The sequence below is a fragment of the Anopheles coluzzii genome, chromosome 3 (genome assembly GCF_943734685.1).
Source record: "Anopheles coluzzii chromosome 3, AcolN3, whole genome shotgun sequence".
Taxonomy (NCBI): domain Eukaryota; kingdom Metazoa; phylum Arthropoda; class Insecta; order Diptera; family Culicidae; genus Anopheles; species Anopheles coluzzii.
The window spans coordinates 26,668,855-26,683,890 of record NC_064671.1 but is presented as its reverse complement, the minus strand read 5'-3'; the positions used below and the strand labels follow the sequence as shown (position 1 = coordinate 26,683,890).

The 15,036-nt window shown below is 44.0% G+C and overlaps 1 non-coding gene across 1 annotated transcript; it reads left to right on the top strand.

Annotated features, from left to right (window-relative positions):
• The first annotated feature begins 9,079 nt into the window (after window positions 1–9,079).
• On the top strand, window positions 9,080–9,135 carry LOC125907584 (U6atac minor spliceosomal RNA). Its single transcript, XR_007452787.1, has one exon. It is a non-coding gene; the product is annotated as a U6atac minor spliceosomal RNA (small nuclear RNA).
• The last annotated feature ends 5,901 nt before the right edge of the window (window positions 9,136–15,036 follow it).

The following is a 15,036-nucleotide window of genomic DNA, read 5'->3' as shown; positions in this document are numbered from 1 at the left end:
AACGAGCCAGGTGAAAATGAAAGGTTAAAGGAAGGCTTTTCCATGCCCCTCTCGTTGGTAGGCAGGTTTGCTTTCCTTTCGCATCCTTTTGTCTTCCTATCAACCACATACACACACACACACACACACACACACACACGCCTACACAAATTCACACGAACGCACGATAATGGCCCACCTCGGGTCCGTTTCTTACGCACCTTCGTTCCTTTGCGCGAGTATGTCTTTTGCTTCCCGGCTTGGTACACATCACCTGCCCCTGAGTTGGGAAAATCGTACGGAAAAGTGCTCCCTCGGGGGGCACTTGGCAAACGGTACGGCCGCATCCAGAACTTCAACCCAACCGGGAGGTGAACATTTACGTGTGTTTGTGTTTAAGTGTGTGTTTGTGCTGAAAAGCTAAGAGCGGACCAACAATCTAGAGACCAAAGAATTCAAGCATTGTAAAACTTCTTCACCATCGAAGGCATCCCCGGCATGGCCAGGTGCGTGGAAAACGAAGTGAAAACACATCATGCTCGTGTGTGTGTGTGTGTGTGTGTCTAACTGTGACGGAAGCGAGGGATTGGCAAAGGGTGGCCACTTTTCTGACCTAACCTAACCACCTTTCCCGGCGAGTCAGCAGACGATGGAACCGTTCCTTCCCGGGCGAGTAGAGGATGGTTTAGTTCTTTTTTTGTTTCCCTCGGTATTCCTTCTTTTTGAGACTTTTGTCGTCTCATTCCTCCCATTACCAGCCCGCACCGAACAAAACATTTCTTTTGATCTTCCACCGCACCATTCGACAGGCCTGGCGCAGAAGGTGAACCTGTGCGGATGGCCTGGTGCCGTCCCCGGTGCCCTTACGCCAGATCGTTACACGGAAGTTACGCTAGCTGCTTTTGCCGGCTTTGCCGTACACGCACACTTTTGCACCTGCAGAATTTGATTTGAATAGCAGCTGCAAACGGGCATACCGGGCCACGGTCCCGCAGCGGGCCGCTCCATCGTTAGCGCGAGCGCGCCCGGTTGTGAAACGGTTTTTGGTGGAAATATTCATGACTTCAAATTTGTTATTTTGAAGCAGCGGCAGATGGGACCGAAACGGGGCGGAAGAAGAATCGTGATCGCTTTTCCGAATGGACGACAACAGTGCGAACCAGTGCGGGAGCGATTGGGCCGAGCGCAGATAATTTGCTCGAGCCTCCGTACTTTACGCGGAGCAAGTGTAAGAAGTGTTGGCTGGTTAGTGGCTGCGTGAAGTGAAGCGCTGAAGCATGCGATTTCGTTCACTGGTTTTGGTGTTATTGAGTTTTAAGTTGCGTTTGGGTGGAAGATTTCAAAGAGCAAGTGAAAATTGGTTGCCGGCCCGAGAGCGCGGCTAGTGGAAATCAATTTGTGCGGAATAAAGCTTCCTGGAATGCAGAGGCTGTAGAGTATGCTTTCCTGTTCAAAAGGCTGAAATGTTGTTGAGTTTATAAAACTGTAGCAAGGTTTATTTTGATGTTGGCATAGAGACGAATGAAGTAACGAAAGGATAATTTGCTATAACTTCAATTTACCTGTTTATCATGCTATTGTAAACACGTGTGGGGCGCATGATCGTTTTTGGACGATCACATGACCTGAGGTTTGTCTATTTTTGAACAACATAGTATGGAGTAAAGCAAACGTGCCTAATTTGAAAAACAAGTGTATCTTCACAATAAAATGAAACCAAAGCAATACACACTTAGCCACATCTCTTTAACCAGAATAATATGAACCAATTTTTGTCAATTACAAGTCTGATTTTGAATGACACACCCCGGTAATAGCAGGAAACACTGCACAACCGTCAAGGGCTTCCACACCAGGTAGATTCGATTCTGGACGACTCCTACTCGGATGACTGACTTCAAATAAAGATTATTACGACTCGCGAATGACTCTTTGGACAACTCTGGCGACTTCAGACGACTCTAGACAACTCTAGACAACTTTGAATGATTACAGACAGCTCCAGACAAATCCAAATATAGACGACTTCAACTCCAGACGAATTTAATTTCGGAAGACTCCAACAACTAGTCTGAATGTCTCTGACCGACTGCGACTTCACATTACTTCATCTCCAGATGACACTGACTCCAGACGACATAAATTTTGGAAGGAATTGGACAACTTTATCCGACTCCTACCGACGTCAACTCCAGGCGATTCCGGCTCTAGGCGGAACTGGTGTTTTTATTTTTGCTGGCGTCGGATTGAGTATAATAATAGTCAAAATCCAGAGCTCCACTTAGTCTACCACTAGTTGGGATCGAAAAATTCCCGGAAATAGTAATTTATTACATTGCATCATATGGCAAACCATCAGACGCTTAGTTACGCCACTCAGGAGGCCTTTTATTAATTACATTCAAAACATCAACATGTTCCTAAAATGAATAACGGAAAACATCGATTTTAAATGAAAGATCGCTTTTGGAAAAGGATGAAAAGCGGTTCAGGTTATGAACATTACACTAAAACATGGAATCTCTGCTAGGAGGGTTGTAAATCGAACCATCAAAGCCAAAGTTCTAGTAAGCTCGCGTAGCAACTAATCCCTAGCAACAACCGCCAATAATTGCCACCAGTTAGTGGAAGCCTCCACCAAGCCCCACTAGACTGCTGTAATTCTGTAACGAAATACTTGGCCCGTGTCGGTTTTTAGCGGGAATTTTCCTTACAAGCATTCAGGTGAAGCAAAACAACAAAAACTAAGCATTCAAATGATTCCAAATGCAAATCCCCGTGAGCGGGAACGTAGGCAACCAACCGTTTGCTGCACGGCGTTCCGATTGAAGACCGAATTGAACTTCATAAATAATTCCATCCCACGTCAACGGCTCACCTTTTGAAAAGCTGGCAGAGCTTTTGCCCAAACCAGAAGGCTTGATTTTGGCGTGACCTTTTTCCGAGAAGCTTTTTCTGCCGGAGACCACTCGACCGCTGCCCATGACTGCTATTTCCCAGAACAATACGAGAGCCGGTGTTGTTTAAAGGTATGTTTAAGGCTTTTATTTCTTGCAGAGGATGAAAGGAATGCATCTACTTTACCTTCTCACCAGCTTTCGGAGCAGCATCGCACAGCAAACTACGGAAGCTAAACTTACAACCCGGCCTGCTCTGATGTGTTTGGAAAATGCTGTGCAGAATTTGCTGAATTCGACTCATCAGCACGGTGGAAGTACTTGAACCGATTCAACCACTTCAACCACACACATAGACAGGCATCTAAAATGCCCGGGGAAGACATTCACTTTGGGGGTGTTGGGGAAGGAAACTTACAAGACGTGGTGGCGCACACGGTGAGGTAGCTTTTCCGGTATTTTCTTCCACGTGGCAGGGAGTAAGGAAAAGCTTTCTTTAAGCGCTTCATAGCATCGGCACGCAGCGTCGCAACTATACTGGCACAGTCTTTACTTGCTTGCCCTTCCGGTAAAAAAAAAGAATGTATATGTACGGCGAAGGTAAGCCGGTCGGATTAAGTCTCCTGCCAGCTGAATGCTGTGTACTCAGCGAGATCATATGTGCACCGTTCATACACTGACACACACACATAGTAACACAATCAGGCAGCATGGGGAGGGCAAGAATGAAATGGGCCGTCATCACGTTGCCACCTTTGCCGGGCAGAGTATGTTCGGAGCATCCGGGCTCCGTTTGCTTCACCACATTCGCCACCAAAACCGGCGTACGGTTTGCCTGATGTCATCGGAGAATTAGGTATTTAGCATAATGCGTGCGCACCATACCGCTACAAACACACACACACATACGCACACAAGCATAGAAATACGTTCACACAGTTCGGGTCAGGTGCGGAAAATGTTTCGTCTTTCATCACCTGTCCCTAGACACTGGAGCCAGCCGGTAGTTGCGCAACTACCTCTGTGACTCGGTGCGTGTGTGCTCGTCGCCCTAGCCAGCGCGGTGCGGCGGAACGTCAAAGTAGGAGGATTATAGCGACACCTAATGACAAGGTTTACTTCGTGTCATCGGCAGAAACCCCATCGGAAAGGGAGCGAGGGATCCGTTGAAATGATAACAGGCGGCATTGGACATGTGTGTATGTGTGTGTGTGTGTGTTTGGTGGATCCACTGGGTGAACAGAGCAGGAGGGTAGAAGCATGCGGGAAATAGATTTCATTTCGCTCCGAGGATGTCGTCGAGCTTAAGAGGAGAACAAATGAATTTACCTACACGGAATTCGCAAGCTGAAAATTTTCCAATTTTTGTGAAGACACTAAAGCTTGGTACCACACGTGTGGCGGGCGAATCTGAAGGATTCTGATGCGGAGTTTGTTTCTCGGAAACAACTGATCTACGAAGGAGCTGCTGAATTGCGTACCGGTGAAAAGAACAAAGGTACTCAAAACTGGATGCTTCGGAAACTGGGGCGGAGTGGGTTTGATGTCTTATTCGTTGCAGAAACAATATGCCAAGAAGTGGCTTTAATTCGAGCAACTCACTAGGTTTGCTTGAAAATCAAACCACCATCATGCCCAACCGACAACTCTTTCTGCCACTGGTCTACGGTTCAGTTCCTCGGACGGAGGCTCAAGTGCTGGCATTTCACCTGGAGCGCAAGGCTGCTTCAAAAATCACTCACCTGACTCGAAGTTCACCATGCGTTGAGTGGACTTCGGGCAAGTTAAAAGGCTTACACCGTGCTTACATGGCTGATAGAAAGGCTCACCAGCAGGAGGGGCTGCTCACACACACAGTGCTGAAGCATTGGAAACGGGCCTCGAGTAGTATGAAAGCAGAGAAACGGAACCCAAAATGGGCTTGTTTTTATTAAGCCGTGTCCGCATGGGACCTCGCCGAAAAGCTTCCGAGAATGTGGATGTGGCTGGGGAAATTGGGTACTCATCTCACATGCCGGAATACACGTATTAGGGGGCCATCCCCGTCGATCGGTGATGCGTGATAAGTGGCGATCCACTTTGTCAGTAGACGAAAGAAACGCTAGCGACGACAAAAGGGTTTGCGTGTTTTCCATTTAAATAACAACCCTTTTTCATTAGCTCGTTTTCTGTCGAATTTTTTATTGAGTTTTCGATACGTTTGTGCATTCATTAATATTCACTTTGATGTACAGACAAAGAGTGGCAAATAAAAAACAAAAAAGTTCAGTATTCCTGGTATGATTAAATGGAAGTAAATTTACATTTACTCTATCACTCGCCTACAAAGCGTTGTGCAGTATCGTTTAAAACATATTTTAAGGAAAGAAAACATTATTAAAAAACAAAAATATTCTGGAAGCAATACGTGCTTCAAACGATCGATGCAATGCATTGATTGATTTTAATCAGATGATAAAAAAGACCTGTTGAATGGATAGAAACAATATTGAAACAAAAACTCCATCGGGCCTTTCAATTACACCACAGCACTACGAGCACCACTGATCGACTGATTAGCTACGGATGCAGCGTACTGTAACCCATACGCTTCAGTTGAACATTTATAGATTTTCGCTAATTAAAAGGGTAGCCACCGTCCTTTGCATTGCGTCCACCTCTCAATTAAACCTCTAGCATGCATTTATTTTTCGGAATTAGTTTTCACTGTAATTAAACCTCCAGACCACTCGACCATGGCAGCACACACACACACGAACAGTACCAAAAAACAAATTCGACTTTAAATTGATCGATTGATATGTGTGTTTGTGTGCGCATTGAAAATCGGTTGTCGTGAAAAACGCGTCCAGCGAGTCTGCAACAAGCGCTCCGTTCCGACGGGCGAACCGACCGCTGTCCGGAAACGATTGGATCGAACGTATTACATATGTTTTGTGCCATTTTTACTACTCACCTACCTGATTCAATTGTACTCGCGGCAACCGAGCTGGTTCCGGTAAAGGGCGCGTAAATTAGTCGTCACCGTACACCGTTTCCTCCCGGTGTTCGGCGAGTGTGCGTAAAAATCGTGACACAACCGTTCCTCCGTCGCACACCGTTCACTACTAATGGCAGGCGTGGTGATGGAGGTTGGGAATGGGCGAAGGTTTTCACACGAGCCCTGCTAGAGCGAGGGCCCCGCGGCTTACGCTGGGAAGGTGCGTGCAATCACTGAATAATTAATTAATTATTTATTATATTGTTATTACTCTTATTTATGGTTTGACCCCCAAACGGCGCACAGTGCGCTCGTGTTGCGGATGGTATGTTGCGTGTCTGTGTGTGTGTGTATGCTATGTACATTTTCCTTTACTGCTCCTACCCGGTGCTGGCTCAGTGCTGGACTATTTATTCAAAAAAGCGAAGCCGCACCATATACAGGCGCAATTTCGAAACCCCATTTCGGTTGCGCTGTCAGTCAGCCGCCACTCTGCCGCGCGATCGATTCGCATGTGACAGATGCAGTACACCACAAACACGGTGCGCAATCCCTGAGCAACCGCTCCCCCACCACCACCACCATGCATCCTCTTCCACGTCGCAGTCGGTTCAAATTATTTTAATTTAATTTAAAATCAATATTTTAATAAAGCGTAATTTATTTATACGCACCTAGCGCGTTGCTGCCACCCGGGGAGCCCGGCGTGATTGGGCGGCCGCACCAGAGGCAGCAGCAGAGATAACGCACACGTGGACACATGCACACAAGCAGGCCACTTGGCTGGGCGGTAGATGCACTCGCGATAGTTGTTGTTTGCATATCACCGCGAACGAAAGCACACTGGCACTCTGGGTCGGTGCTTTGCATAAACAAAAATCACCTCACTTCCGGTACTACATCCGCGGTGGGAGTCGCACAGTGGCTGGTGGGTACATTCGAATGCGGCCACTAAAACACACCCCTCACGCCCCACTCCAACGCCACCTGTGGACATTATAGGAGGGACAAAGTGGGTGGAAATGGGAAAGCAGGCGAGTCATCAAAGCACGGGACGACGGTGATTGAACGGTGGCTTACACGTATAAGGCACAAGCGAAAAAACAAACACACACACACACACACACACACATCCGAAAACACGGATCGACAGTCGTGTCTGAGATTTGTATCCGTGTGTGTGTGTGCGCGCGAGGGTGCCATTTTCTTCCCCACTCGGGGGGAACTGATCCCACAAAACCGGAAATGTCATATGGTCCCCCGGTTGCGGGGATTGCGTTTTGCAAAGCGTTCTTCCCATTGCAGTGAACGCAATTTTGGTTTTTGCTCGAGGCGCTCGAGGGTGTTTCTATGGCGAGGGCGGCTGGAAGATCGTGCTGGAGCTGGGGTTGGTTTCTGGCAGTACAAAAACCATCAACATGATGATTAATCAGTTTTTAATGGTGCAACGGTGTGGCGCAACAAACCCCGTGACCGGGTAGGGAGGCATTTGTACTACCGCATTGGGGTATTGGGGTTTGGCTTGCGGATGTGTGGATGTGCAATGTGTGCGATGTGTGCAATGCTAATGGGAGTTTTGATTTCATTTCGAGGTCCGACTACCCGCATGCGTGCGTACGTTTGGAATTTTTGGGGGCCAAAAGGGTTGGTGCGTACGAATGCGCGTTTCGCGTTGTTCGGATGCACTGCATTGCCACATTGGTGCATGGGCAATGGGGGTGCGGGTGGTAACCACAGAAATGCTTAGCTGCTGATAAAGCTGTTTATCACCGGGACGATCGGTGAAAGGTGGTTGCCTGCGGAAGAGCAATTAAAATGATCATTTCGAGGTGGAAAATGTGGACTACCGAAGGAAAAATGAAAGCCATTCGAAAACTGGCTAGTCTTAAATGGGTCTCTTCACAGTTAATTACGATGAATGGAAATTTAGGAGCGAATGGAACGTTTTACTCCCCTTTTTCTAGTGTTGGTACAATAGCTGCAGTGGGTCCCGTTGAAACTCAAAAGCCTAACGGACTACTAATGTATGACTAATTGTTGCACTGATAGCAATTGTGGTGTGGACGGAAATGTGTAGTAAAAAATTGGTTGAAATTAGTGAAATGTTCTCAAAGGGAACTCAATAAAGAGGCAGAAATCCTATAACAAATTTTACAAAAAGGTTCTCATTTTCAATCTCTCACTATAGAGCGTTACTTTTTCACTCCTATAGTGAGACGAAGTTGGTTAGTGAGTTGATGGTAGGTGCGGATAGCTTGGATGATTTTTGTACCGTGTTGGTTTTCTTGCACACTTCGGTGCACATAGCAATTCATCGATGTAGGCGTTGGACGAAAGACGACAAGGATGTTTTCGTCAAAGAATATCGTCCATTTGTATGCGAAGTTGTGTAATATGTATGAAGTGATCTAAATAGCAGAAAGATTAAATAAGTGCAGGTAAGTGTAAAATTAATTGCAGCAGCTTCCCTGGTATATTGGTACGGGTAACCAGTAGATCGTGCGCCACCGCCAGACTAATTGGCTGCATGGTGTACTGTTGATGTTCGGATTGCTGCAGTACGACACCAAAATATCCAGGACCCTACAGATTGCAGTCTGATTTAAAATGCTCAGTTATCTGCGTCACCTATTTGCCCTTATATTGTATGAGGAAGTGTCCCATAATCCTCTCTTATTGTAGGATGCAAACGTGAAACACGTTTGTGAAGACTTCCACCGGCAAAATATGGACCGGTATTCCGTTGAAGACTCCGAGCAGAATCGGAAGCTGCGGGCTGTCAAGCTCCTCAAAGCGCTGCGACTCATTGATCAGCACCTGCGCGAAATGACGACCAGACCTGCTAAAATCTGCCTTATGCTATCGATGTGATGAACAAGATATTAGCAAACGTGACCCGAATGAACAACGAACGGTGTAAGATATAGTTACTGCAGCAGTGGATGGATAGCTACGGTTTGACAGAACAATCTATTTTTGATGAACCTGGTGGCACCGGGTAGCCGTTTCTGCTCAAAACTAATCTTGCGTACACGCGGCGTCGATTGAACATTGCAATAGCAGTGGCTTTGAGTTGAATTGCTGCTCTGCTGCTGACCTGGTGACGTACGCTACACTCTAAATTCAAGCTATCGCTCAACCTGGACGCTAACAGTTCCTGTAACATCCGTGTACAGTCAGCACAGGCTGAATTGATGCAACAGGCTTCACTGATCGTTTGGTTGTGTCATTTGAAAGTAGAGCAGGTTAGCACACCCCCTTGACAAGGATGGAACACATACCCTGAGATCAGTGGGCACTAACACTGATCGTATGGAACGAGACATCCATGAGTAGCCGCTATGCTCTTGAAACTCGCGCCCTCGATCACGCCTTGCAGGATGTTATGGGAAATCGGCAAACGTTCGGTGATAAGATGGTGCTGCTATGTGGTGACTTCCGACAGATACCAACGTCTAGGTTTTGCAGCAGTGAATCCGGCAGAGCATGCTGTGGGGCAAATTTAGGGTATTGCGTTTGCGGGCAAAAATGCGTGTGCAGACAGCCCAGACTGTTCAAGATGCTGAAGAGCGGAAAGAGTTCGCAGAATTGCTGCTCCTCATCGGCGTGAGTTACATATGGCAGCAATGTGAATTTCGCTGAATAAATTATTTATTCCAAGAGATACATCATCCTCAATTTAACTTATAGAATTTTAAATAATAGAAAATTAAGAAATCATAGTTGTGTGTATACTGCAATGTATGATGTAAATACTATACACTGTACCCGGGCCATTTTAACTAGTAAAGAAAAATGTAAAAAATGTTACAAGGTTATGGAATTGTAAATAAGCAATAGCAGCAACCACAAAACTCGGGATCTTTAAATGATTTGTGTTATCATAATTCATCCATTGCGGCTGTAGAACGCTTAATTACTTTATTGTTTATTCAGTAAATTAAAATAAAGTCATGTTTTACGGAGGGATCGTTACACACTTCACATTCCAATTCATTTTGGCTTGCTTTTTAAAAAGATGCTTATGATGTATATGTTTTTCGTTTGCCTACAATTAGGCGCTTTAATCTGGTGTTGGGGACTTGACCATTTGTTTATTTAAAACTCTATTTGAATAGACCTTTTGATTATTGAAATTTTTGTGTTTCAAAAAACTAAAATATTGGTCAATTGAATGAAAATTTTGTGTTAGTGATTATTGAAATTATAATTATCCCATTTTTTAACAACTTTAGAAGAGAACTTAGACTAGCTTATAGACTGCTCGAGGTCAACAACTGCATATTATGAAACTGCATGAACTTCTGTCTGGTGGTACAGTCGTCAACTCATACGACGTAACAACATGCCCGTTATGGGTTCCCGAATAGACCGTACCCATATACGTTGGACTGACTATCCTGCTATGGTAACAATAAGTCACTGAAAGCCAAGCTCACTTCACTAGTGGGTACAGGCAGGCAGGCCTTGATCGACATCGGTTGTTTTGCCAAAAAAGAAAAAATCGCAAGATTTTTCTTCACAAAAAGGAAATCACAGTTACAAACCGAACAGCAACATAGGTGTACACATTTCACTTTTCACGTTATATTTCTCACTGGAATATCCAAAAGTCAAATAGTAATAAAATAATAATTTATTAAGGTGGAAACTAAAGCTTCAGAGGGGAAATTGATCCAAAAATATTCTTCTCTATATTCTCTATATCCATAGGAGTTGACGGCATTTTATTTATAATGTTTTAACATTTGAAGAGTTCACATGTGCGCAATTACAACTACATTCTGCTGCCCGGAACAATACAATACATCCTGCGAAACAGTACTTATCATCATCACCAAACCACGAAATCACACCTGACATAGAAATGCACTTTTCGTTAGGCGGCCTGACCTTTCCTTTCTTATTTTGCTGCCATAACGAAATTAGTTTCTCATCTCGAAACAATTTTCTCACCCCGCATTGTCTTGCCTCCCTTCCGCAGAAGCCCCCTTCCGTTGCGTGTGGCGGAGACGGTGGCAGCCGTAGCAGGAATTTAATTTGCCCAAAACCTGACCCCCTCCGTCCCTCCGACACCGTCCCAGGCAGGCAAGTTTTTACGGCCAAAAGCGCACTTAATTCACTGCCGCTTGGCACAAGTTTTGATGCAATTATTATTTTCATAAACTAACTGCATTCCTCCGGCCGCCAGGCTTCTACCCCCAGCCATCGCACTGGCAGAGTTCATGAATAATTCAAATCTCTTCCTGCTTGCCATTTGCCGTTTTCTCAAACTTGGACTTCCCACGGCACTTCGATTTCCCTTCCCATAAAGCAAGCACCAACTGTCTCGATGCACTTTTGCCGGGGGAAAGAAGGTTGATTGTTGTTTTTCTGTCGCTGTGATTACTTTTTAAAACTGTGAATATGCATGCAGAGACGCTGCGGTGCATATGCGCGTGTGTGTGTGAGAGAGAGAGAGGGATATCCTTGAAGCTGACTTTCACACTGGGGTTCAGGTTGAGAGATTTGTACACTATATATCTCACTCACACACAAACGCACTGCAACATAGTGTGCCGTTAACCGCGCGTTCCAGGTAAATGCTCGGAAATTGTACACCATTGCAATTAAATGTAGCCCGAACAAGTGGCTGGCCTGCCCGGGGGCCAACTTTGAAGTGCGCTCAGTGTTCCGTTTTTTCTCTCCCTTTTTCTTTTATATTCCTGGAAAAGCAATTTTAATGTACAATTAAAATGCGGGGTGTGTGTGTATGAGTGAGAGAGAGAGAGAGCAGCACTTTCTTTTACACGAAACAAGTGTTAATATTTCAATTGAGTACCACATCAGGCAGAGGCATACTGAGGGGAATTAGTGAATGTGTGGTACCACACGATGGTTTTCGCAACACGTGAAAGCATTTTGCTAAATAGCTCATTTGGGTGCATTAATGGAATGGGGGCGAAAAATGAAACAACAGTCATGCTTGTACTGTGCATGTGTGGTAGCAAGGAGAGTAACCAAATGAGCATGTACAGTAAAGTTCACTTCAATACAATGTGCTGAAATATGCGCTCTATGTTGACTATCATAGAGTTCTTTATTGTTTTGTACTTTTAAGCCGAAGTAGTTAAAGCAGTGCATAATATTATTGAAATGTGTTTAATCACCCCCAAAACCATAATGTACAGTGTTTTCCAAGTCAGGTTCAAATGTGCTCATTATTATTCACCGCCTCTAAAATGTTTTTCATCAGCTTTCAAATGTTGTATTTGTTTCAACATGAAATTTCACTTTCAACACACAATTTTCAATACATAAAGGCTGGGCTACATTGATCGTACTCCGTAGTGTAATTTTGATTTTTACTAGCGCATCTGGCGGCGGCTGACTGAAGCATTTGGCCAAACAATTTGGAGCCGCTCCAGAAAATACATTATTTTTCCATGTTTTTTACTTAAACTGGACCGGAAAAGATTTGTAATTGATAGATGAATATGTTGTGCAAGTATTTCACCCGTTTTCGCATCAAAAAACGATGAAAAAACTACTTAATTTCGAGATCCAGCTCGACCATTCCCTCGATGACCATAAAAAGCTTCCACCAGTTGCCGCCCGATGCGCTAGTGAAAATCAAAATTACACTACGGAGTACGATCAATGTAGCCCGGCCTTAATAAAGAACTTTCAAGCTCAATTCAGCTTGAGTCGTGTTAGACATCATGCTGAAGAAATTGAAAAAAAATATATGATGGAAGTGAAGTGTCAGTTCGATGTGGAACAACATTTTGCGCCCGGTGAATAACAACGTACAAACTCGAAAGTGTCTTGTGAAAATGAAAGGGTTTTCACCCTTTAATTTGCAGGGGTTTAAAAGTCAGTTTCGAATGTAAACGTGGTTATTCACCGTGTGCAAGATCTTATCAATCAATCTGATTTTTCATTTCCTTCATCATAATTTTTAATTTCCTCAGTATGATTTTCGACACGTTTCAAGCTGGAATGAGTTTGATAGTTCTTTGTTATCTGTTGAAAATCACGTGTTGAAACTGAAAATTAATTTGTATGCAAATGTATAATTTGACAGCTGTTGAAAAACATCTTTGAAGCGGCGAATAATTATGTGCACATTCGAAAGTGACTTGGTAAACCCTGTATCACGTAGTTCCTATAAACAAAATCTAAGTTTAATTTCTGAAGTTCTACAATCGAGTGCTTCATAGCGTTTTGCAAAACTCCATAGCTGCTTTGGAAACTTCTTCTGAGTGTTTAAAATATACCCCTATATGCCTGTGAACCTCCTTAGCATCATTGCAAACATCTCCTAATCATTTGACACATTACAACGAGCGGATCAAGTAGTCCGGTTGTAGGAGCGGATCAATATGGTTGGAAATCCTGTAATAACACAATTCACATGTGTTTTATTATTTTTTTAAGGATCTAAAACTCTGCTTGATTCGTTAAATTTTAATTCCAAATATTTCAATTATTTTTCTTATATCATTTTGTTACATCCGAACCTTAATTTTATATCAGGATTATGCTTTGAATTCCTTACTAAACTGCTTAAGATATGACATTTGGATATGGTTTAACCTGCTTTCAACTAAATTACTAAATACTTGTTTTTATTACGATTAATAATTCTTTGAAACATTCCATCAAAACAAAAAGTAATAAAATTATCTTAACAGTTCCGTCAACTTTACAGGGCTTTAAACGGGCTGCTGCTGCTGCTGCCATCGTTTCTCCATCGAGGATTGCTGCCGGATCTCTTCATTTATCAACAGTTGAAGTGTTGAAAATCATGTTGAAGAGATTAAAAATTATTAAAATTGCAATGAGATAGTCGATTAATATGGAATATCATTTTGCACGCGGTTAAAAACAATGCTTACAATCGAAAAAGTCTTGGAAAACCCTGTAAAGCACAAGAATATTGCTAGAAAAACATACTAGTAAATGATAAGTATAAAATGTATATTGTTTAATGCACTAAACGCCGCTTCAAAAACCAAAAGCCATGCACTCAAAAGTGCTACAACTCTTACCATCATAAATAAGCGTCACCTTATACTGGCTCACCAGTAAGGCCTAAATCACACAACAGAGAAAATTAATTACGATTTCTATACTTCCGTTGCCTTTTGCTACCGATTGAAAAGCTGTCCGACGCACTTGACCTAACTGTGGCTAGTGGTATTTTTACCTTCACTCACTGCACACACTACCTACCCACCCTTCTCACGGCAAAGTTTGACTAATTCATGAGAATGATGTAGTGGCCCCGTGGTCACTACTGCTCCAAACTGCTGCCCGCTTCCCCACTGCTACGCGTTGTCGTGCCGTGGTTAAATAAACAAAAAAGATTGATTCAAATTGTGCGTGGCCCGGCAGTGTCGGCAGTGTTAACAAACCAAGCAAGCAAGTCCAAAACCCCGATTGTCGGACCTGGGCAAGGCGCGTGTTCTGTTGTCGTGTTGATCCTTTTTTTGTTTTGTTTGGGGAGGGTTCTTTTCCCTCTTTCGCGTTTTGGGGGAATGTGTCACAATTTGTCCCCTCTTTATTTCGTTTTCGGAGAGGTCAAACTACCGCACGCTAGTGTGTGTGTCTGTGTATAGGCCAACGGTCAGAACGGAAGGAAAACATCATTCGTTACCCAACGCGATATAATGAGCATTCCAATATTCAGACCGCACCAGATTTCTAACCATTCGGCGGCGTCCATGCAAATAAATGTAGCTTTGCCGCTGTATGTGTTCACTGCTCCTGTTTGGCCGTGTGTGGTAGTATGGGGAATGCTGTGAATGCTCGATTTGATTGATTTAATTTATTTATGCTGATGCGACCGAGAAGGTCGACGCGTAGCATACAGTTAAATTATCGTTAGCGATGTTAAAGGTGGCGATGCCCACTTCTGCTGCGAGTCGCATACGTGCGTAGCGCGGCAAAGTGCTTCAGCGTCACTGCACTGTTAATCTTCTCTCATTGCTTCATGGCCTTTCGGCAACCCTCGTGCCAAAATAATGTTTCGCAGTCCAAAAACAAAACAAAAAATCATCCGGTGATAAATCATCAAATATCAATTTCCTGCTGATGCAAAATGAAAATTCGACGCCATTCAAAATTCATTCTACCACGACCGCCGCGTCTGCGTTTTGGGGTGGAAGTGTGGTAAGAGTATAAGTGTGTGTGTGT